Source organism: Panthera onca, chromosome A3 (assembly GCF_046562875.1).
Source record: "Panthera onca isolate mPanOnc1 chromosome A3, mPanOnc1 haplotype 2, whole genome shotgun sequence".
In the NCBI taxonomy this organism is placed as follows: Eukaryota; Metazoa; Chordata; class Mammalia; order Carnivora; family Felidae; genus Panthera; species Panthera onca.
The window spans coordinates 11,743,590-11,768,520 of record NC_138341.1 but is presented as its reverse complement, the minus strand read 5'-3'; the positions used below and the strand labels follow the sequence as shown (position 1 = coordinate 11,768,520).

The 24,931-nt window shown below is 39.5% G+C and overlaps 1 protein-coding gene and 1 pseudogene across 2 annotated transcripts in view; one reads left to right on the top strand and one right to left on the bottom strand.

Annotated features, from left to right (window-relative positions):
- NBAS (NBAS subunit of NRZ tethering complex) overlaps nucleotides 1-24,931 on the top strand; it is a 329,610-nt gene that overhangs the window by 26,648 nt on the left and 278,031 nt on the right. The window lies entirely within an intron of this gene.
- Nucleotides 21,200-24,674, bottom strand: LOC132688129 (large ribosomal subunit protein uL11 pseudogene; annotated as a pseudogene).

Genomic DNA, 24,931 nt, shown 5'->3' with positions numbered 1-24,931 from the left:
GTAGAGTATTAGGTGGATGTAGACATCTTGGCACTGTTTCAGAGAGGAAAAATTGTCCATTTTGATTATTTTGGATTTTTCGTTTCTTCCTCTCATGCAGTTATCTTAAATATCTGTAATATGTATGTAATCATTGTGTGAGCATTTCTGTTCATCTGGCGGACAGCTCTGAGCCAGATGGGGCAAGGGGAATATTCAATGAGGAAGCCTTTCTTCTCTCTTCACTTACTTAGTCTTATTTTTCTCATCTGTGAAATGAGTATATGCCTAACTTTTCACTCTAGCGTGTTGCGAGAACTCCTCAAACCGTGCATGTGAAGTACCCTTGCCCAAGAGGTCTCAGTAGACATTCCTTCCCTCCTCCTCTCCTTTTCGGCAGGTTCGAGCTGCTCTCATTGCTGCACAGCTCATTCCTACAGCCCTCGCCCATTCTTCATATATGACACTTCTCCATGTATTGGCCACCTACGTTGAGGGTTACTTGAAAATTGGGCGTTTTCTACTTCCAGTGATTTCTCTCCTTTAATTTTGTTATTTGAGAATGAAATGTCCATCTATTTTTTAAGTTAGCCAAGCAAACTTTTTGGTTTTCTAGATGGGAAGAATATCAACTTGTGCATCAGGCAAACCTAGCTTGAATTCTGAATTTTGACAGTGAGTCTGTGTCTGTTTGCAAGTCCTTAAACTCTCTGATCCTCTCTGTACTTAAGTCTTTTGGATGAAAAAAGGTATGCATTTTTTGTATTCTGTTCAGTCCTAGGTCTGACCTTTTGTGTTTGGAATTTTATTATGAAATGTTCGTACTGCAAAGGAACCCACATCCACCAGAGCCCAGTTTGTACTCTTCCCTGACCCCCTCCCCACTAGAGAGAACCACTGTCCTGAATTTTGTGTTGATCAGTCTTTTGTTTTCTTGATAGTTTTACCACTTACTCATATTTAGTTTTGCTGTTTGACTTTATATAAATGGAATCATAAGGAAGACACACAGGTTTTACTTTGAGATTCAGTTTTAACTACCAGTACGATATTTCATGTTATGGGGGGCACCTGGGTGGCTCATTCGGTTAAGCGTCCAGCTCTTGATTTTGGCTCAGGTTATGATCTCACGTTTCTTGGAATCGAGCCCTGCGTTGGGCTCTGTGCTGTCAGCGTGGAGCCTGCTTGGGATTCTCTTTCTCCTCCCTCTCTGCCCCTCCCCCTGCTTATGTGTGCTCTCTCTCAAAATAAAATAAACATCAAAAAAAAAAAAAGGATATTTCATGTTGTGAATATATTGCAGCATAATTATTCATTCTCTGTAGATGAAAATTTGTTTTGTTTCCAGTTTTTTTTTTTTTGTTATAAGAATTGTACTGTGGCCAGAATGATTATGCATTCCTCTGACACATACGTAAAGGGTTTCTGCAGGATATATAAGTAGAAGTGGAATTGCTGAGTTGTTGAGGAGGTACATCTTTAACTTTACTAGGCAATGCAAATGTTTTTCGGAATGGGTCTGCAAGTGGACGATGGCAGTGTGTGAAAGTTTCTGTAGTTTCATATTCTTTTAGCGTTCTTGATACCAGACTTTTAAATATTTGCTGAGCTGGTAGGTATAAAAGAGTCTCTCATTGTGGGGTTTTTTTTTTTAAACTTTTTTTTTTTTTCAACGTTTTTTATTTATTTTTGGGACAGAGAGAGACAGAGCATGAACGGGGGAGGGGCAGAGAGAGAGGGAGACACAGAATCGGAAACAGGCTCCAGGCTCCGAGCCATCAGCCCAGAGCCTGATGCGGGGCTCGAACTCACGGACCGCGAGATCGTGACCTGGCTGAAGTCGGACGCTTAACCGACTGCGCCACCCAGGCGCCCCATGGGTTTTTTTTTTTAAGTTTGTTTATTTTGAGAGAGAGCGTGAGCATGTCAGCGGGGGAGGGGCAGAAAGAGAATCCCAAGCAGGCTCCATGCTGTCAGTGCAGAGCCCGACATAGAGCTCGATCCCATGAACTGTGAGATCATGACCTGAGCCAAGATCAAGACTCGGACATCTAATCGACTCAGCCACCCAGCTGCCCCTCTGACTGTATGGTTTTAATTTTCACTTCCCTGATTACTGATGAGTTTGGTCACCTTTACAAGTTATTGGCCATTCATGTTTTGTCTCTACGAAATGCTTTCTTAGATAACTGCTTAATTTTTATTGGGTATTTGGTCTCGACATTCTTAGTGTGATCTAGATATTAACTTTGGATTATGTGCCTATTGAGTATCTTCTTCCAGCATATTTTTTTCAATTTATCTTTAATGAGTTATAGTTGTGTGTGGTTTCAAGTGTTAAATAATTTTTAAAAACTTTCACCCAATGTATTTCCAAAGATAACTACTTTGAGCTATTTTATGTAGCTATTTTATTTGATAGCTTTGGCTGTTGTCATACATAAAAATAAAATGCTTATGTTGTTACTTTTTAATTTCTCAGTTTTACACCTTATCTATGAATGTCCCTTTATGGAAGATGCATATATAGTTTTCTTAACTCAGTCTGTCTCCCATACACAAAGCGAGTATTCTCTTATTCTCCTATTGCATTTGATTTTGTTGGATGAATATTATGGTTAGATGCTATCCACAGATGAGACCAGAACCTTCTGTAGTATTGTGTCCTTGCCTTTTCATCCTTAAATATTCGTTGACTTGTTTATTCACTCATTCATTCATTTAGTAAATCTTCATTCATTTCGTGTTCTGTGCCACTTGCTATTATATACCTTGGTATGTTCTTTGTGGAACTTACTTCTAGAAGGGGTGACAGACAAACAATGGACATACAGTGTTTGCGGAACTGATAAGTGCAATGGGGACAAGGATCAACAGGGATCAGTGGCCATGACACGGTGGGGAGTAGGGCACGGGTTGTAATTTTAATTCAGGTTGACTGATTACCCTCTTTGAGAAAGTGACATTTGCGCAAAGACCTGTAAGAGGCGAGGGTATTTATTTATCTGGCTCTCTGAAGGAAGAATGTTCTGTGCAGAAGGAATAGCCAAAGAAAAATGAGTTGGGAGTGTACTGGCCATTTTCTAGAAATAGCAAGGAGGCCAGTTTGGCTGAAGCTGACCGAGTGAGTAGAGTAAAATACTGATCTGAAAGAGACGAGGTGAGTACTAAATCATAGAGGGGCTTTGTAGGTTATAGTAAGATCTGTCTGGGAACTTCTTAACTGTGTGTATTCTTGTAGTTAATTTTTTTGTTTGTTTGTTTGTTTGCCCTAACCCTAAACTCACCCCCATTAGTGTAGACCCCCTTTTAGTATATCATATTCTGTAGGTATCATCTTCTTGTAGTCTTTTCTCAGCACTTTCTGACCTGCTCTGATTTGGGTTTGCAACTTCTGTTAAGAATTTCACTTCATCATGCTGAGAATTGCTTTTGTTATTATTGTTATTATTTTTTGTGACATCACCTATTTCCTGGATGCTATGTTTTTTTTTTGTTTTTGTTTTTTTCTTTTTTGGTCTATTTCACTGTTTTGGTGAACCTCTGTAATTCCCTGAGGAAGAGTCCATGGGAAGCGTATATTTTTTCAGGCCTTGCCTGTCTGAAAATGGCTTTTATTCTGTCTTCATGCTTCATTGATAATGTGCCTGGATAGAATTGTAGACTGGAAATAATTTTCCTTTTAGAATTTTGAAGAGACTGCTCCATTGTCGTCTAGCTTCTAGTGCTGCCCTTGAGAATTCTGATACACTTTTTTCTTTGTTTTCTCTATTTTTTTTGACACCCTTCCCTCTGGAAACTCAGATTCTTTTTTATTTTCCCACAGTGTTCTGAAACTTGACCATGTAATGTCTTAGAGTAGTTTTGTTATACCCATAGTGTTGACCCTTCAGTTTGAATACTCACTTTTGGGAAAATTTGCTGACTTATTTCTTTGATTGTTTCTTCCCCTGTGTTTTTTCTCTTTTTTCTCTGGAATGTCTGTTCTCTAGATGTTGAGTCTCCTTGGACTCCCCTTTATTCTCACTCTTTTTTTCTCCTTTATTTTTTGTTTAAAAAAAGAAGAGGCTGTTCTAATTCTTTCCATATAAACATGGACACTAATGACGAAAGTAGTTTGAGGCACTTTTGAGATATATTATAAATACAATGAATTAATGATACATATGATATCCTATTTATAAAGAAAAATCTGTTCTGGTAATCTTTTCTGATATATCTTTTTTTTCTTTTTACTAATTCTATGGCTTCTCTCTTTTTTTTTTTTCATGTTTATTTTTGAGAGAGAGAGAGAACACGAACAAGCGGGGGAGGGGCAGAGAGAGAGGGGGAGACACAGAATCCCACGCAGGCTCCAGACTCCGAGCTGTCAGCACTGAGCCTGCCACAGGGCTTTAACTCATGAACTGTGAGATCATGACCTGAGCCGAAGTCGGAGGCTTACCTGGCTGAGCCACCCAGGCGTCCCATATGCCTCCTCTTTTTAAGCTAGGCATTCTGTTTTTTGCTTCAGTTGTTGTATTTCTCCTTTCTAGAAGTTCTCTGTAGTTATTTTATGAATCTCTCTTAAGGGAAGAAAGGAATTGAAATGAGTATTCAGTGAGTCACTAGTTGCTTTGAGGATTAGATAATAGTAGGTACTCAGGAAATGATAGTAGTGAGTAGATATAATACCATTAATTTCTTCCTTTTAGTTTGTGTGGCTCTTGCCTTAAAGAGTCGGTTTGGTGTCTCCTTAAGAAATTGGAAAATCAGTTGCAAGTCTAGTTAATTAAAGAATTAAAAAAAAAATGTTTATTGTATTTAGCATATTATTTTCCAATCTGAAATAATAGACTTTTATTTTGGATGTGGTTGAATGACCACATGCACAGTTAGCGGTCTTTACGTTGTTATAAAACTGAATGTAATTGTATGTGCTGCAAATTTCTGCCATTTTCATAAAACATTTCTTTTGATTATAAAATAAACACATTACAACAATAAGAAAATTGTGTTGTTTTTATTTTATTCTTGTCAACTTATATGAAGTGTGGCCTCTTAATGTACGTTTTTATAGTTGAGATACTGTGTTTTCCTTGCATAGCTTCACATTAAGTCTTGAATTTAAATTTTGCCGCTAGAAGGGGGGTAGCATGTGTTTTTGCTTTGACACGCTCAGCTTTCCGTTGTGAATTTTGCCAAGCCTGGACAGTGTGTATATTATACCCATGATGCTCTGCTGGCCGGTTTGATTTCTGTTGAGGGTGACCTGTTGGTTTGCATCTTCTTGGATACAGTGTTTTATTATTTTATTTATTTTATTATGTTCAAGTGCTGTTTTGCTCTTTCAAGGCCTTTGTTTTATTCAACCTGATTTTGTTGTTTTCAAGCGTAGGTATTAATACCTTTCTTGGTACCTCTATACATTTAAAAATTTTATATTCTACCTTTCTTAGCACATACATACATTTATAAAGATTTTATATTCTACCTTTCTTAGCACATACATACATTTATAAAAATTTAATCTGTCCTCCATTGAAAAGTGCATTCTGTTAGAGGAGTTGTCTGCATTACAAAGATTGAGGGTAGAAAGTCTTTTGGCTTGCTTTCCATTACTCTTTTTTATTGTGGCTTGCATGCAACACACTCCACTAGGTGTTGTGGAAGATGTGAGGGTGAAGGACAGTCCTGACCTCAAGATCTTGAGGGAAATGATATACGCATATGTTATATACACGTACATATACTTCTGATGTCTAATATGCATTTTCTCTACTTAAATGTGCGTACAGATATGTACGTGTGTATGGATTATGTGGGTATGTGTGTATACTGGAATGCAGTATATGTTAGGGCCCTTAAAAAGGTGCAGGTATGGTGATGTGGGGATCCAGATGAAGGAGATACTTCCCTGGTCTTTCAAGGAAGGACTGTGGCAGGCAGCACTCACAGTTGCTTTGGAGAATGGATACAATCTGGGCATGGTGGATGTTCCAGACAGAGTGATGGTGTGAACAGTGACCAGAGGACGGAAGCCACAGTACACTTTGGGGAAATGGCAGGTGGGGTAGTTTGGCTGCCACTGTAGGGCGTGTGTGGCAGGGGAAGAGTGGTGATGGTCGCCATGGGAGGTGGAGCCTTGGGAAGGCAAGTTGGGGATCAGATAATTGGGAGCTTGAGTGGCAGCTTGTTCTTAAGGGAACTCAGATTTCTGAGACGAGAACATATGATCAGCTTTGTTGGAGGAATGTTGGTTCGGTTGGGAGATGCTAGAGGCTGGGTGAGTCTTGGCTGATAATGTCCCAGTTCAGGCCACAGGCAATGAGGGCCTATTTGTTTTCTTGCATGGACTTGCTATGTCCACTTATGTATAAGTCACCTCTTGTTTTATTTTTCTTTCTATTTTGGTGAATGGACCCTCTGTCACCCCTTGGAATGTCAGGTACCTGAAGGCAAAGAATGTATAGTGTACGTTTTTCTAGAAGCCCCCATGTCTAGTATAAGATTCTGTTTTGCTGAATGATACTTTTACCTCTGTGGGTTTCTTGGATAAGTAATTTTAATTGCCTGAGTGGAAAGGAAAATTAACTTTGTTTTGATTGTTCTCTTCCTTTTTTCTTCTATTTTGTGTTCTTATTCGTCCCTCACATTTCTATTTTATTTTTCTTGCCCCTTTTAAAAGAAGCATATTTTCTATCTTAATACTTTCTTGTTTTGTTTGTTTTGCTTTGTTCATTTCATTATGGTCTTCTCCACCGTCTTGAATTATTATAAAGGTCAATGTTGGATTTCTTTTTTTTTCTGGCATTATTTCTGGAGGGTAAGTGGGGTTCTCTTGGCACCATCTGTTTGAAATTATCATTCACTGAATACTTCTTACGTAACAATTTGTCATAAGTCGGATTCCATTTACTACTCTTAAGGCTTTCACTTTCTGGCCCAGGATCACCCTATTTTTGGGGGGGTGGTCTCTAAAAATTTTAGAAATTTAAATATGTTATCAAACCACAGAAGGAAGGCCTGTTGTTGGTTCTGCAATCATATACGATTCTTGAGAGCAGTCAGCTTGAAGATGGATGACTGCATTAAGGTTTCTGAATGAAAATTGTTACAGAGCAAGGCGTATGTTACATGTAAATGCCCTGTTGTGCCTGACAAAAATATTGCTAGGTTGTTTATTTTTTCCATTATGCAGTCTTTTCTTAAATGAAAGAAGCTGAAATATTCATCACATTTTTATTTATTTTTGGTTACTCTAGTAATGTGAGCCTGTGATATTTATCATCTACAAGGATTTTATAAATGTGAAATAAATCAGCCAGAGAGGAGTTGGAATAAATTGGTAATGTACAAACTCAAGGTTTTATGAAATTCATTGTTTTGCCTAATGCTGTGAGCACTGTTGAAGAAGAGAAATCGAGGTGGTAAATTGGGTAATATGAAACATAAGTTAATTGAGTAGCTTCAGGTTACCTGTATGGGCTGATTTGTTGATTTTGGCCATTTTCTTCTTTACATGTCCTCACTGCCTAATGAATGTATTTTATCCACCTCTCTGCCTCCTTTACTGGTCCTGCTCCCCTTCTAGACCTACCCCAATACCTCCCTGCCTCCTCATTTCTATTTTTAATATTTGTTAATTTTGGCTTAGCTGGCACCTTGATTACAGCTAAGAGGAATTTCTTACCCCCTCTGCATTCTTAGAAGGGACTGCAGTTGCTTTGAGTGCTGTGCTCAGTGGTGGAGATTCAGACGTAGTGTCTCTCCTCTGGCTATGTCCAGTCTATTTTGGGAGTCCTATTCACAAATAAGGGTGCTCAGTATGAGTTGAGTTCAAATGGAAGACTTCATCTATTTTTAAATGACACCACTTTCAACAGCAATCACTTTTTTTTTAAAAGTTTTGTTTCTAACTTCACTGTAAAATTTTTTAATTAAAAAAATTTTTTTTAAACATTTTTATTTATTTTTGAGAGACAGAGACCAAGCATAAGCAGGGGAGGGGCAGAGAGAAAGAGGGAGACACAGGATCCAAAGCAGGCTCCAGGCTCTAAGCTGTCAGCACAGAGCCGATGTGGGACTCGAACCCACAAACCGTGAAGTCATGACCTAAGCCGAAATCCGATGCTTAACCGACTGAGCCACCCAGACGCCCCCACTGTAAATTTCTGTAAGCAAAATCTGATGTAGTCAACTTTGAATGTTGAAAAATTCCTTGATAACTACGCAAAGAGTGTTTGAATGTAACTTTTACTAGATTCTAATTTACATCTCAACAGTGTCAAAAAGTCTCTGAGAACATGCCTTCTCCACGCCTCAGAGAACCACCCATGCCTTGAATCCTTGATGACTCTTTGATACTGATTTTGTGTGTAATTCGGTGATTTTTAAAGTAAATGTACATAATTGTGCAGTCACTACTATAATCAGTTTTAGGGTATTTCCATTACCCCTAACTCTCTCTCCTGCTGGCAAGTTTCATGGAGTATAAATCATACTTCAGTAAAACTGTAATATATAAAGGATGAGTAAGAAAGAAAAAGAGACCCTTTAAACAAGACTTCATTTGAACCTTTTTTATATTAAGAAAGCGATTCATGTTTATGTTAAGAAAGATACTCCTACCGTCTGTGGAAAAAGAACCATGACTAATAATGTGTGTCACTGTTGTGCAAAGGAAGAATCCAAGCATTTGGACGATAATTTTTTTTTCATCTTAATCAACTATTTTAGGGCAAATACAGTTTGAATAGAAGGAACTTGAAACAGCATTTACAGGGGATAATAAGCTATGGTTGCCTTAAAGTAGGTTACAGGTTACAAGGACTCCAGTTGTAGAGTAGTTAGGTAACTGATGCACTGATTGGAGCTGCTGCTGTTTCGAGCGAGGCTCAGAGGTGGTATAGGGAGGCCGTGGTCTGCAGAAAGCTGTTCATTTCAGAGGAGACTGAGGAATACCTCTAAGTAATGGCATCCTGAAGTGTTAGAGGGCTATGCCTTATGCGCGTTGATTTGGTCATCTCATGTGGGCTTCTGATTTCCCCTAAACAAAACCTTAGCCGTTTTAAATACATGAACGCTTTATACCCATGGGATAAAGGCAGTAGTCCAAAAAAAAAAAAAAAAAGCTAGTACTTAGTGGGAAGTCCAAAATTTTGTGGTGTGATGAGTTCTCAGGTGACAGGATGGTAACTTCACTGGCACAAAATGGAAGGGAAAGAGTGTTGGACATAGATTGGGAAGGGGTTCAGCAGCATATGCAGAAGGGCCAGTCTCTTCATATATCACCTTTGGGAAAATGGAGGTGAGTCCCATAAATCTTTAAATTTGATCTTGTGAAGAGAGTAGTGTTGAGAGTTCCTTACCTTAAAGGTTTATCTAAGGGCTCAGGCAAATTTTATTTTCCTAGGAGGTATAAGTTTATTTAGACCTATGAGTCTAAATAGAACATTACATTGCTGTAATAGTGCCTGTCTTCCTGGTTCTTAAGGTCATATGTATTCTGTGAGAATCCAGGCATTGGTAAGTGAAAAGATACGCCGGGGCACCTGCGTGGCTCAGTTGGTTAAGTGTCTGACTCTTGGTTTCGGCTCAGGTCATGATCTCATGGTTTCGTGGGTTCAAGCCCCACGTCATGCTCTGTGCTGATGGCGTGGAACCTGCTTAGGATTCTCTCTTGCTCCCTCTGCCCCTCCCCCACTCACGCTGTCTCTGTCTCTTTCAAAATAAATAAACTTAGAAAAGATATGCTATATTGACAGCTGGAGGACCAGTTAGGTATAAATTGCGTTAAGAATTTTTCCTAAACTCTAGGTAAGATTAATAGCTTTATGAAAGATTGCTTCTAGAAAAGAATACTGTAGTTCTGATCATTGCTGATTATCTCCCACTGCAGTGAGAGTACATTTGGCCTGTGATAATGTACTGGCTATTGGCATTTGAGAGATTAATGTGCAGACTGTACCTGAGAAGTATGAATGTCAGTAATCGAGTTGACCTTATATTAAGGATTTTTTCATTTTACCTCTCAATTTCTCATTTCTCCAGCATGAGAAAATTCTCCTTTTTTTAAGTTCAGGTCAGTTTTTTTGAGGAGAAACGAAGGGTGCTGTTGTCTGTAGAGAAAGCTGCGTTGTCTCATAGAGGTGAAAGCTTTTGGATGTGAATAAGGGACTTCCGAGCTTCACAGACTAAATTTTTTGGCTTTACAGGCACTTGTCTTCAGAGAGACAGGGAAATGGAGTGTCTTGGCTGTATCCTGTGATCTGTTTTCATCAGAATATGTTACAGATATGTAGTCATGTGTGACTCAGCAGTTTCTTGGTCCTTAGCAGCTTTCAGCTGGCTGTCTTTTTTTTTTTTTTTTTTAATCTTTATTTATTTTTAGAGAGAGAGAGAGACAGTTGCGAGCAGGGGGCAACAGAGAGAGGGAGACACAGAATCTGAAGCAGGCTCCAGGCTCTGAGCTGTCAGCACAGAGCCTGATGCGGGGCTCGAACTCACAAACTGTGAGATCATGACCTAAGCCAGTCTGACACTTGATTGATTGAGCCACCCAGGCGCCCCTGTCTTTTTTTTTTTTTTTTTTTAATGTTTATTTTATTTTTGAGAGAGAATGAGAGAGTGAGCAGAGGAGGGGCAGAGAGAGAGGGAGACAGAGAGAGAGAATCTCAAGCAGGTTCTGCACCACCAGCACAGAGCCCAATGTGGGGCTCGATCCCATGGACTATGAGATCATGACCTGACCTAAAAAAGAAGAGTCAGACACTTAACCGACTGAGCCACCCAGGTGCGCACCAAGCTGGCTGTCTCTTAAGTTGAAGACTTCTATGTTTGGAGATTCTTTGATAGGAGGGGCTCATCCCCTTTATGTTACAGTTACATAGGGGTGCCTGGGTGGCTCAGTTGGTTAAGTGTCCAACTTCAGCTCAGATTATGATCTCATGGTTTGTGAGTTTGAGCCTAGCTTCTGGCTCTGTACTGACAGCTCAGAGCCTAGAGCCTGCTTCAGATTCTGTGTCTCCCTCTCTCTCTGCCCCTCCATCACTTGTGCTCCGTCTGTCTCTCCCTCTCTCAAAAATAAATAAACATTAAAAACAATTTGTTACAATTATGTACAAAAAGGTCTTTATAAAAGATCTTTATAAATCTTTTACTTTAGTTATTGCCACCCTCCCCCCTTATAAGGACTACTCTACAATCCCTCTGCAAAGATTTACGGAAATGCAATTTAAAGAAGTAACTTGGGCCTGATTGAATTTTTGCTTCTACTTGGAGCTATGATAGCTGTTGTGCCTTCCTCTTGGGAGTAGAGAGCTAAAAGAAGACTCTTTAGCTTATTTTATAGGAATGAAGGAGTGATGTTTAATTTTATTTTATAGACAAATACAAAACTAAAAAAAATAAATGCTTTTCTGACATAGTAGAATGTGTAGTGGGTTAGGAGACAGGAGATCTCAATTCTGTTCTTGGTTCTACTGTTGAGCTGTGTAATCTCAAGGGAAGTCCTTCTTTCTGGACTGTTCTTTGCTGGCGCTGCACTGGGCACAGACAGTAGATGGTTTTATTAAGCTGCTCAAGTACCTTCGGTCTAGTATAGACTACTACGGAGCATTTAACAGAGGAAGATTGTGGTAGGGACTTTAGTAGTAGGCATTAGAGATAGACCCATTGTCAGGGATACCTAGCAGTCCATGGGGCTCACTAGAGAGGGGAGCTAGGGTTCAAAGGGAGAACTTTTTTTCCTGAGAGAACAAGTTTGAGAAAGACTTTAATAATTAAACTACTAATGTTGGAGTAGAAGGTGAATTTAGTTTCAGAACCTGGGTAGTTCTGAAATCTGGATACAAGGTTAGGCATGAAATTGACCAGATGGGTGGATGCTGAACATACTGGGCTTTTGCGGAAGAGCTGCTTAAATCCATCCTAAGGATTGGGAGGGAGTTAAGTCTTCAGATGACCGTTGGCATCAGCTGTAGGTTGAGGGAAGGAAACAGGGTCAGGGACATCTGGGAAATCTAAATTATTAGTATTTCTATGGATATTCTGCTTGCTAGGCTAGTGGTTGTTAACGAGGTGTGGACAACAGAATCACTTATTGAGAATTAAAAAAAATGCGCATACGTAGGCTGTACTCTTGAAGGCTTGATAAGGTAAGGTGTAGGATGGGATCTCAGCATGTGTTAAAAGGCTTTATAAGCCCCCATCCCTCTTGAGAACCTTTGCGCTAAAGCTCTGAAAGATTAAATAAAATGAATACAAGATATCCTTGCTTTTGAAGTTGTCCTAATGAAGGATAGGAATAAATTTCATTTTAGGTGTCTCTCCTCTCCATAGGCTGTGGCTGCTGGGAATACTGGATTGAGAAGTGCTCCGAGGCCAGATCTGAGCCTGTCAGGAGCTGACTGTGTAGGACATAGGTGTAGAAGTAACACAGCTCGGTGGTTTTATTCTCTTGTGTAGCCCCATGGGGTGCGGCAGGGGGAGAGAACGTACGAGTGTGTTTATTCTGTGCCTGTAGATATTCCTTGGAAGCCCCGTTGCGTGCCAGGCTGCTAAGGCATTGGTGGGGTGTAGGGATGACGAACAGGAGTAAAACAAAAGTTCGTGGAGCCTGATTTGATACCCGAACAGTTTTCCACCAGTTAGCAAGCATTTCTTTAGCAAGGTTACCCCAGTCAGTACTCTAGCTTTGTAGCCCCAGCAACTGAATTTTTCAGCTTACAGAGAGTATATCACCCTCAGGAACTAACCAAGCTCAAAAGATTGATGTTAATATTTATGTGGGGTTTTTTTATCAGCTAATTTTTTAAAGTTTATTTCATTTATTTATTTTGAGAGAGAGAGGGCACGTGTGAGGTGGGTAGGTGGGAGTGACAGAGAGAGAATCCCAGGCAGGCTCCGTGCTGTCAGTGCAGAGCCTGACCCGGGGCTCAGTCTCATGAACGGTTGAGATCATGACCTGAGCCAAAATCAAGAGCTGGACGCTTAACCGACTAAGCCACCCAGGTGCCCATAGCCAGCTTATCTTTGATGAAGGAGCAAAGGCAGTTCAATGGAGCAAAGACAGTCTTTTCAACAAATAGTGCTAAGTGACTGCACATCCACATGTAAAAAAAAAATCTAGACACAGACCTTAAAGTCTTGGCAAATATTAACTGAAAATTTAATATTTTATTTTGAAAATGAACTCCCATGAGCCAGGCCACTTGTCTCAACAGACCGATATGGAAAGCCCAAATATAATAAAAAATTTGTTCAGTAAGTACAGACAGAAAAAGGGCATTATAGACCTAGCTGAAGTGCCTGGATTTTTCCATGACTATGGTAAGAATAGCCTTTCCGGTAGAGCTGTTTTTCCCTCCTCCAGCTTTATTGAGGTAGAAGTGACAAAATTGTAAGGTATTTTTAAAGTGTGTAATGTGATGATTCGGTGTATGGATACATCGTGGAAGAATTCCCCTCGTCAATAAATTACAACAGCCATCATCTAACGTATTTGGCTTTTGCCAGTAGAACTTTTGTATCCAAATTCTACCTCCTAAGAGCGTGTTTGTTCTTTATATGCATAGAACGTGTGTGCACGTGCATCGAAAAACCCACGCAGCATTGCCATCACTTCCCTACTCCCCAGTTTGGCCTGGGACAAGTTACAAGACCTGCACACCGGTGCATTCAGTCAAGAACATCTGCCTTTCCAAAAACCTGTGTGTGTCCCCTTGTACCTCTTATGACAGGGATCACCACTGTCACCTGGGCATCCGGGAAATTCGTCCATCTTACGTGTTATTTTCTATTCTGCTTACATTGTCTCTCCCAAAGTGTAACAGGTACATGTGTGGTAGCTTTAGGTAGGACATGCACAAGTCTTTATTTGATACTAATTTGTATAGAAAATCCATGATGTCAACAGAGTTGTGATTGTGACCAAGCTAAATTAAAAAGAAAAGCATGTTGACTTTAAATAAATGTGTTATAAATAATATTTTTTTGTGTGCCATAAATCATTGGAAAGAGGTACACTGGTGTCTGAAAATTTGGAAAAGTTAATTTTTTTTTCCCCAAGTGCTTATTACTAGTATATAGAAATACAATTGATTTACGTATATTGGTCTTGTGTTCTATAGCCATGCTAAGCCTGATTATTAATTCTAGTAGATTTTCAGTGGAGTCCTTTGGCCATTGTTTTTCTTACCTATTCTATATATTTTTATAGGCAACTTTAAGCAAACTCCAGTCAGCACTTAAATGTGTATGTGATATCTCCCAAATCTGTATCCCATAAGTCACTTGTAAGCCACACAGCTATTTATTCACCTGCTTACAGAACATCGTTTCTGGGGTAGCTAGCTCACAAGTTCCTCATATTCAATTATATTCTGTTAATCGCTTTTTACCTCCAAATGTGCATTTTCTCCTGTATTCCTGAATCTTGGTATATAGCATTTCTTCCAGGCCAGAACCCTGAGATTTGCTTTATTATTTTTTAATTTTTTAATTTTTTTACCTTTATTTATTTTTGAGAAACAGTGAGACAAAGCGTGAGCGGGGGAGGGGCAGAGAGAGAAGGAGACACAGAATCTGAAGCAAGGGGTCAGCACAGAGCCTGATGCGGGGCTCGAACCCACAAACTATGACATCATGACCTGAGCTGAAGTCGGACGCTCAACCGACTGAGCCACCCAGGTGCCCCTAATGTTCATTTATTTTTGAGAGAGAGAGAGAGGGAGAGTCAGAGAGAGAGACGAAGACACAGAATCTGAAGCAGGCTCCAGGCTCCGAGCAAGCGGTCAGCACAGAGCCTGATGTGGGCCTCGAACCCACAAACTGTGAGATCATGACCTGAGCCAAAGTCGGGTGCTCAACCAACTGAGCCACCCAGGTGCCCTGAGATTTGCTTTAGATAATTCTTAACTCATTCTTACGAATCTTAACAACTTGATGATTATTTTTCTCTTCAATGTATTAAATCTGTCTCTGCCTCTTTATTTCTCCTGCCATCCTTCTAGCTCAGACACTCTCCACTTTATCAAGTGTGTTCCCTGCTTCCTGTCTGGTCTCCTCTAATTTCTTTTCTGTTGTGTTTCCAGCACGGAGTACAAGTCCGGTATAAGTCTGATCACCTACTTAAAAATCCTCTAATTTCCTTTAGCCATTGAGATACAGATGTAACTCCTTAATTTAGTGTTAAAAGCCTTAAAAATTTTTTTTTTTAATTTTTAAGTAATCTCCACACCCAACATGCGGTTTGAACTCAAAACCCTGAGATCAAGAGTCATATGCTCCACAGACTGAGCCAGCCAGATGCCCCAATGTATTAAAGGCCTTTTATAATTTGGTCTTTTAACCTCTCTAACCTTCTGCCACATCCCCTCATGTTTCTTTGCTGCAGACCAAGATTGGCACACCTTTTTTGTAAAGGACCACATGGTCTCTGATGTAACTATTCAACTCTTGCACTGCCGTGTTGAAAGCAGCCTTAACAATATATACATGAATGAGCATGACTGTGTTCTAAGAAAGCTTTATTCACAAAAATAGGCAGTGGGCTGGGTTTGGTCCAGGGACTGTAGTTTACTGACTCTTGCTCTAGATAACTCTAGACCTATATATATATATTCTTAGATTTCTCAAAATGATTTTGTTCTTAAAGGTATTCGTGGTTCTTCTTTTTTCCTCTGCTTGGAATGTCCTTGTTTTTTGTTTTTTGTTTTTTGTTTTTTGTTTTTTGTTTTTTTCCTTCATTTATCTGCACCGGTCTTAGCACTGTATTATCAATACTTATCGCAATGCTTTTTTGCATGGAATATCAGTAAATTATGGTTCAGTTGTTAACATTTACTTGGCTTTGTTAAAGCATGAAAAAGGGGAGAAGCAATACTGATGCACTGGAATATAAACTCCATGAGGGCAGGAACTTTGTGTTATTTGTAGCTATTTTTTTCAGAGTTTAGAATGTGGCCTGGTGCATAGGGTGCTCAATGAGATATTTGTTGAGTAAATGAATGAAAGCCTGGGAATGGAAGAATTAAAATGTAAGAGCTCAGGTTAAACAACTATATGAATGGAAGGCCTGAAACAGGTTTTTTCAAGCCTTTTTTAGGTGAAATCACAGCCCCATTACCCCATGGGACTGTAAATTCCTTCAGGGCAGGGAAAATTTGGTTTCCCTACGAAGCATTTCTTACACTGCTAGCACAGTACCTTGAAAAATGAAGGCGCTTCCTGAACTGATACTGAATTGACTAAACCTGAAGGTATTAAGGTTATAATTGAAAAATGTTAGAGTTTACGGACTACCAGATATTTATTGAATTTCAATCTTCAATCCAATAAGATGGTATTATAGCTGCTTTTGTATAGTTGGAGAAACCAAAGCTCTGAGAGGTTAACAGTGTCTCCTAGGATGATACAACTCTACGTGGTAAACTCGGGTCGTCTGATACTCACACTCAGTAAGCTTTTCTCTGTACCAGAGCCTAGAAAACCATGGGCTGTGGGCCAAATCTGACCTGCTTTAAGGTAGCTTATCAGCCAAGAATGGATTTTACATTTTAAAAAATGTTTGGAAACCCCCCTCCTCCCCAAAGTTTTATGATCCATGAAAATTATAGGAAGTTCAAATTTCAGTGTCCACAAATAAAATTTTATTAGAACTTTGTAATGCTTTTTTTTTTTTTTTTTTTTTTTTTTTATCACGTTGTCTGTGCTCTTTTGTACTGTGACTGAGTAGTTGTGAAAGAGACCATTTATGGTCCACAGAGCTTAAAATATGTGTTCTTTGGCTTTTTATAGAAAATGTTGGCTGACCTCTGTTCTATGCCATCCAACCATCTATCTCAGTATGGGTTCAGTTCTGCTTGAAAGATATGAAATAAAGAGTATTGAACTTTATATATTTCCTCACACCTCTTGATTTTGAATTATTATAAATTGTGTTTTAAGGAGTTTATAACCAGGTACCCCTCAATTTTAAATATATTAAATGCCTAATTATTAAACTGTAGGAAAATGTTATGATTTTTTGTTACTAAACTAACCAGTCTTTTATAGTGTTTTTCCTATTGAAGAAAAATTCTCATTGTTTTGCCTTTAAAAACTAACCATTCATTAAAATTAGTTTTCTGTGATCATCCTTAAGCGTGCCATGCTTCATAATTTGATCTCTAGTGAGCCGTGTCCTCCAGAGCTCCGATCATAGATTCAAACATCATACAAAGCTGCGTTCTTAAAGTGTGGTCTCTGCACCAGCAGCATCAGAATCACTGGGGGAGATTGTTAGATACTCAGATTCTTGGACTCCATCCCAGGCCAACTCGATTAGACCTCTGGAGGTGTTCACTGTTTTTAAGAGCGCTCTAGGTGATTGTGATGCATACGAACGTTTGAAAACCACTGCTGTTGAATGAGTTCCAATTATGTGTGTTTTCTTCCTATAAGCTCTTAATCTAATAAAGAGATCAGCGGAATCTTAAATTTTGAAGTAGTAAAGGTTTTGAAATGAAGAATGTGTAAGGTACACTGAAGATGAATTAAAATGAGGGGAACATTTTCCATTATCCCAAGAGAGGAGTGACTTCTAGCTGTGAAGCAGTAGGTAACAATTCTTGAGCCCTTATTTTGACAGGCATGATCTTAGGCGCTTTAAAATTTTGAGAGCTGTAGTGTTTTTCTTCCTTCTTCCCTTTCTGTGGGTTGTATGCCACAAACCCACCGGTCACTGGACCGAGCATATACAGCTGTTTCTCCTATTTCAAACTTCCTTCCTCCGCTTTCAGAAGTTTTGAGCCACTAGATGGCAGATTCTTTCAACAATTACAGATTGAAGGACCTTCTTAATAAACGATTTACAATTCTTCTTGGAAACAATTTGTGGTGTCACATGTGGGGTGATGCCTAGGGACACGCATTCTGTCCCCAGCTGCCTTTCCTCAGATGGCCTTGACCACCCCCGTATCACCGCCCCTTGTTCTGCTCGGCCACCGCCTTTACTCCTGCTCATTTAATTCACCTCTTCTTGTGTTTTTGGCTCCATTTGTCACAGTTTATTTTTGTTGTCCGATACCTGTGTTCCTGCTCTGAGTTTGAGCCTGTTAGGATGTCAGAGCCGGGGAAGAGGTTCATCCGTCATTTGGTTCAGCCCCTTCATTTCTCAGGTGGGAGAGCTGAAGCCCGGGGAGGTTAAGCCAAGGACAAGGACTGTGTCTTATTTATCTTTGTTCCTTGTAGTGCTTTGCACATAGCGCACAGATAGATGTGTTTTGCGTGAAACAATTGTGGTAAATGCTATGAAGGAGGCACATCCAATCTCTGTTCCTAAGTGGCTCCGAGTTTGCTAATGGAGGCGTGATTTAAATAACTTCTGGTAGAGAAGGTAAGGTGGAAGGTGGCAAGTGCCCAGAAGGGAGCAAGACAAACTATTCTGTCGTGTTCAGGACCCCTTTGAACTTTCTCTCCCCCTCCTGCTTCCCTTTTTATAGGCTAGAAGCACACACTGCATTCATTGTTCTCCAGACACCGTTTCACAAACGACACTCTGCTTTTTGACATTGAATTCCCAGGGCTTGGAATGTTCTTTACCTGATCCCTTTATTCGGGAAATTGTTTAAAAGATAAACTTTTCACTGTGAAGCCTTCCTTGGCTCCTTCCTCCACGTACTGTCCTTTTGGCTGTCTTTGTACCTCCCTCCGAGGTCTTTGAAGAGGTCCTGTGCTGCAGTGGTTTGTGTTGACTTGTCCCTCCCTGCTCCCTCCCCCCCCACCTCCGCCCCCCAGGAGTGGGGCCGTCATTTTCATTCCCGCAGATCAGTGTACCTCCAAGGCCAGCAGAGGAAAGCAGGTGGGAATCGAAAGCACGGCCCTAAGAGCCACCCCGTGCTCGATGCTGATGAACTGGGAGATACTGTAACACTACAAATGGATTCCAAGAAGAATTATAAACGGTTCATCACGAACCTTCTTCAGTTGCTTGCCATAATTCCATATTCCGCATTGCTTAGCACACAATTTGCATTTAGTAAATATTGATGGGATAACATCACATAGTTACTTTGTTGCAGAGGTACTGGAATCTGATGCCTGATACCTAGACCTATGATATTCCCATTTTCCACAAAGTTTTGAGGTTGAAGATTACTGGGAAGGTCAGTCTTTCTCTCCTTTTTGTCAAGAAGTACAGTTACAATTCCCACACATCATGTGCTTTAATCTAGAGAACTTAATTTGCACTGTAGAAAATCTGTTTTGCTTTATGTTTTTATAGAAAAATTTTAAAACCGTTACTTCAAAATATGATTCTTAAAGTAAGCACTTAAGCCAAATATCCAGTATATTTAAGGAAGTATTCTGAGTGGAGGAATTCACTGGAACAGAACAATGTTAATGCTGTAAATTATTTTCTAGAGTATTATCTGTGTGCGGGCTGACTTCTGCAAAAATCTAACGATCCTTTCAGCAGTAAATCACGGAATGCTTAAGCTATAACCGTTAATGTATGAAAACCTCTAAATGCCACAAAGTAAATGATACGCTGATTTTATTTTCAGTATTTGCCTAGACTTGTGGGTGGGTGTTATGTGCTAAAGCCAGTTTACTGCATTTTCTTTCCTGGACTTCACTAACTGGCAAAATTTATGTACATGATTTGGGATACTGTATCTCGATGTTCCTGATTTTAAGTTAAAGAGAAAAGTACGGAGAATGAGGTCAAGAATACCTAAGTATCTACTACTCAGAATTAACAAATACTAACGTTTTCTTTTTTACTTAGGGGGTGTGTGTGTGTCCATGTACATACACATACATGAGTAAAACAGACAGTACAAACAGAATTCCCCAAATTCCCTCCTTCCATTCCTTTGTGTCCTCATCCCTTTCTAGAGGTAGCTGCTCTCAAGATTTTGGTGCATGCCTCCCCCCCCCCCCCCCGTTTCTTTACCTACTATCTTATCTACGTATCCATTCTATTGTTGTATATGTTTTCCTGAATAATTTGTTGAATTTATCCATTCCTTTTAAGCATTTAAAATACATCTAATTCTCCTGCATTATAAATAGTGCTGCACAAAATCTTCTTTTACCATGAGATAAATATATCTGTACAAGAATTTCTCTAGAATGTCCTTAGAACATAGTTTATGGGGTTGTCAGGTATGTCTTTTTGTTAGGTTTGCCATATCATTCTCCAAAATGATCGTTCCAATTTGAAGCTTCACCAGTACTTTAACTGTGTTCTTAAACATTCTCTGTATTTTACTCATTTTTTATTTTAACGTATCTGTGGCCAACATAGAGATTTGAACTCACAATGCCAAGATCAAGAGTCACATACATGTCCTACCAGCTGAGCCAGCCAGGCACCCCTAAATCTGTATTGTTTTAATCTGCATTACTGACTTTTGGATTTCTCCTTTTGTGACTTGCTTAATGCTTTGTCCATTTTTGTTTTGGGCTGATTATGGGAGATCTATATACATTCTTTGCTAATACTCTGTTACTTTTGTGTGTTCATCTGGTGTGTGATTTATCTTTTCATTGTATAAATAGAATTTTAAAATTTTTTAAAAATTTTAAATTTTTTTTAGAGAGAGTAGCAGGGGAGGGACGGCGGTGGGGAGAGAGAGAGAAGAGAATCTTAAGTGGGTTCCACGCTCAGCATGGAGCCTGATGTGCGGCTCAATCCCACGACCCTGGAATTATGATCTGAGTCTAAATCAAGAGTTGAACGCTCAACCGACTGAGCCACCCAGGCACCCCTGTAAGGTTTAGGTGTAATATGGTGGAATTTGAAGGAGAATGTCTTAATGACCCCAGGTAGGAAAGTATTTGCAGATGAAGATGCACAAAACACAGCTCACAAAGGGAACGATTAGCAGTGAGAACGGAGTTAGCTTTTCTTAGAACTGCTCACTCTCGTGTAAGTTTTAGATTTGTCTACTTTTAGTATGTGTTCAGTCCCATGAAAAATTCTGTTGGGATTTTATTTGAAATTGCATTCAATTTATAGATGAAGAATTGAATTCTTTCAGGTATTGAGGGTGTGTCAAAGAACATGGTATTTTTCTCTGTATTCATGGCTTTTAGTCTTTCATAAATAGTTTGAAATTTTTTTAACACTTTCCTTTATCAGATTATCGGCTTAGCCTTGTTCTATCTTTATCAGTGAATCCTTCCCTTCCCCCATTTTCTCCCTCCCCACTGTGGCCTTGACCTTTCCCCTTTTCCCTGCCTCATCTTCTCACACCTCGCTGCTGGAACCAGCAAGCTTGGGGACTGGCAGGGGGAAGTGGAGTTGCTCTGGCACCTTTCACTGTGCTACTTAAGGAGAAAGTTGGAGCTTTAAATTCAGTTACTCAGGAAACGTTTATTCTGTATATTGTGCTGGGCTGGGCCTCAGACTTCTTTCTTTTTCATTGACTGTTTTCATTCAAGTTACATGGTTTTATCATCTAGTGAGGACAGTATGTGATTAGTTCCATCATTCTGCCTTTTTTTCCACTTACTCCTCAGTTAGGCATTAATGGAGGAAAGGTTTGGAAGCAGGTATTGAATCTCTTTTGATTTATTTATTTATTTATTTATTTTTTGAAGTTGGCTCCATGCCCAGTGAGGAGCCCAGTGCAGTGCTTGAACTCATGACCTCGAGATCAATACCTGAGCTGAGATCAAGAATTGGACACTTAACTGACTGAGCCACCCAGGCGTCCCTGGATCTCTTTTGTTCTTAATGGAGTTTGCATGTAGCCAGTTTGATGTGTACATGGCTATGATATTTCTCAAAAATCATGGCGAGGACATGTCTTCTAGCATGAAGAACAAGAGATAAGAAATCTGAGATTTCAGTTAGCTCTGTATCTCCCTCTTCAGTAGTCAGGCAACTTAGTTTTATACATATATGTGTGTATGTATACATATTATTATTTTTTGACTGTCAAATGATCCTCTATTGAAAAATTTTCCTTTGTAGTTCTTACTAGTGGGGCATTCCACTGCACCACTGTTCATGCATCTCTGATGTCATGAGGGTGGTGGCCATGAACATTGCCCCCCATAGACTGGACAGTCCCCAGGATCTCTTGAATGGTTCCAGAAAGTTCTCTGGCTAAAGAATGGTGCTGCATCTGTCGGGCAATGTTCACAATCTCGTCAAAAGTGATACTTCTGCTGTGCTTAACGTTTTTCTGCTTCTTTCTCTCTCTTGGTGGTTCCTTGAGGGCTTCGATAATCAGGGAAGAGGCAGAAGGTACCATTTCAATCCGGGTCTGTCTATTCTGAATGGTCAGTTTCATTGTCAGCCTCAGACCCTTCTGATCACAGGTTACCCTGGAGATGTCATCACCAACCTTTTTTTGGAGACAGACTCGGGGCAGTCTTGGGGGTCAGGGCAGATGTGGCACTGACTTCCCCACTGGTGTACCTCAGGTATACAACTTAGATCTTACTGGGATTGAATTTAGGTGGCGTGGTGGAGGCGGCTGGTGTCGGATGAACCCGGATTCTGGATGACTGAAGAGAGTTGCACCTTCGCCTCCTCCAAGCCGAGAGCCAAAAACTGTGTATATTTTTTATCTGAAAATTAGATGTGTCCCCTCCATGACATAGTAGTGCAGAGTAAATAATAATATTGAATCCCTTGAGAAAAGAATTATACTGTTGTTAATATAAATATATATGTTGTACACTGAGCAGAGGAAAATTATTTTAGTTATCCTGATCTTTTGGGAATTTGTTCAATTCTTAGTGTTTTTACGTTTATTATAATGATAGGTTGCTAATTTTTAAAGATAGGTTTTATGAAAAACATGTTTTCTGTTTCAAAAAACACTGAGGTTATATTCAGAAATATTAATATTCAGGATTACCTGTTTTGTTTCTGTTTAGTCAGAGGATTTTTTAAAAAGTAATCTCTATGCCCAGTGTGAGGCTCAAATTCACAACCCTGAGATCAAGTGTGGAGGTTCCTCAAAAAATTAAAAATAGATCTACCCTAGGACCCATAAATAGCACTGCTAGGAATTTACCCAAGGGACGCAGGAGTGCTGATGCATAGGGGCAATTGTACCCCAACGTTTATAGCAGCACTTTCAACAATAGCCAAATTATGGAAAGAGCCTAAATGTCCATCAACTGATGAATGGATAAAGAAGTTGTGGTTTATATACACGATGGAATGCTACATGGCAATGAGAAAGAATGAAATCTGGCCTTTTGTAGCAACGTGGATGGAACTGGAGAATGTTATGCTAAGTGAAATAAGTCCTACAGAGAAAGACTGATACCATATGTTTTCACTCTTATGTGAATCCTGTGAAACTTAACAGAAGACCATGGGAGAGGGGAAGGAAAAAAAAAAAAAGAGAGGGAGGGAACCAAACCATAAGAGACTCTTAAAAAATGAGAACAGTCTGAGGGTTGATGGGGGTGGGAGGGAGGGGAGCATGGGTGATGGGAATTGAGGAGGGCACCTGTTGGGATGAGCACTGGGTGTTGTATGGAAGCCAATTTGACAACAAATTTCATATTAAAAAATATAATAAAGTAATCTCCACGCCCAGTGTGAGGCTCAAATTCACAACACTGAGATCAAGAATCGTATGCTCTACTGATGGAGCTAGCCAGGCACTCCCAGAGGTTTTTTTTGTTTTTTCTTTTTTCTTTTTTTTTTTTTTTTTTTTTTAAACAAAATGACTTTTGAAAAAAATTTCATTGTGGAATATTTGAAGCGTGTTCATAGAGACAATATATTGACTTCCTTGTGCCTGTCATTCAGTTTCAACAGTCAACTCATGGCCACTCTTGTTTCATAGGTATATCCCTGGTCATTCCTTCACTCTTTAAGTAAATCCTTTTGATACGCCAACTCTAAAGAGCCTTTTAAAGTGTTGTTTTCGTTTACCTTGTATTTTCTATGCAGAAACTCAAGTTTTTTAAGTTTTGCTGTTTCTATGAACATGGTCTAGAAAAAGGTAAGGACTAATTTGTGTGATGAAGTACATCCTTTTTTTGACAAAATGGGAGCCTGGTGACAATATGAGTGTTTTGCTTTAAAGGGAGCTGATAATTATTTTCTGTCATTTGGGACAGTGGTAGATCATGTTGGGGCAGTGTTACATGGACAAGACCAGTGAAACTGTGACTTCTCTTTTCTGTTCGTGTTCCACTTTATTGTCATTGGGAACAATGAATAATTCACTGGTAGGTGTAGTGCTTCCTTTAACTTATCATAATTTTACCTTTAAACATTTTTTTTTTCCAATAGATGATTATAATGCCTGTTACATAGTTCTCGGCTAGATTTAGTGAATGCTGTAACTTTAAAAATCATGACTGTTGGTGCTGACTCCAGTTAAAAATACTCTATTGCATATTTGAAAGTTGCTAACAGAGTAGATGTTAAAAGCTCTCATCACAAGAAAAAAAACGTGTGACTGTGTATGGGATAGATATTAACTAGCTACGGCGATCATTTCACAGTATATACAAATTTTGAATCCTTATGTTGTACACCTGAACTAATATGCTGTGTATCATTTATATGTCAATAAAAACATCATGACTGGTTTTCATTATTAATGAGTTTAGTCTGTGTCGTGTCACAGTCTTTTAACTTCTAGTATATGTCAGACTGTTTGCCCTGTGGGCAGCTTGCCTCTTGTTCACAAAGTAGAACAACTGGAGGAAACAGATCATAACGTGTATGGAAACTACCGCATCGTCTTGTTTCAGTGTCGTTATCACTGTAGAGTACTGTCCTATCCACAGCACTTTTGGCTGTCATCCCTAACATCTGTAATTGTGTCTTCACTGTGCATAATGCTGTGATGAATATACCTATATCTGGGTGTGGGACGCATCTGGATATGAAGTTTATTGGTGTTGATACAGACCATTTCTTCAGTGTTCAGGGGCCAACCTTAAAACATTTTTACTCTTTCTTTAACATTCCCATCTGGATTTCAGGTACTTGAAT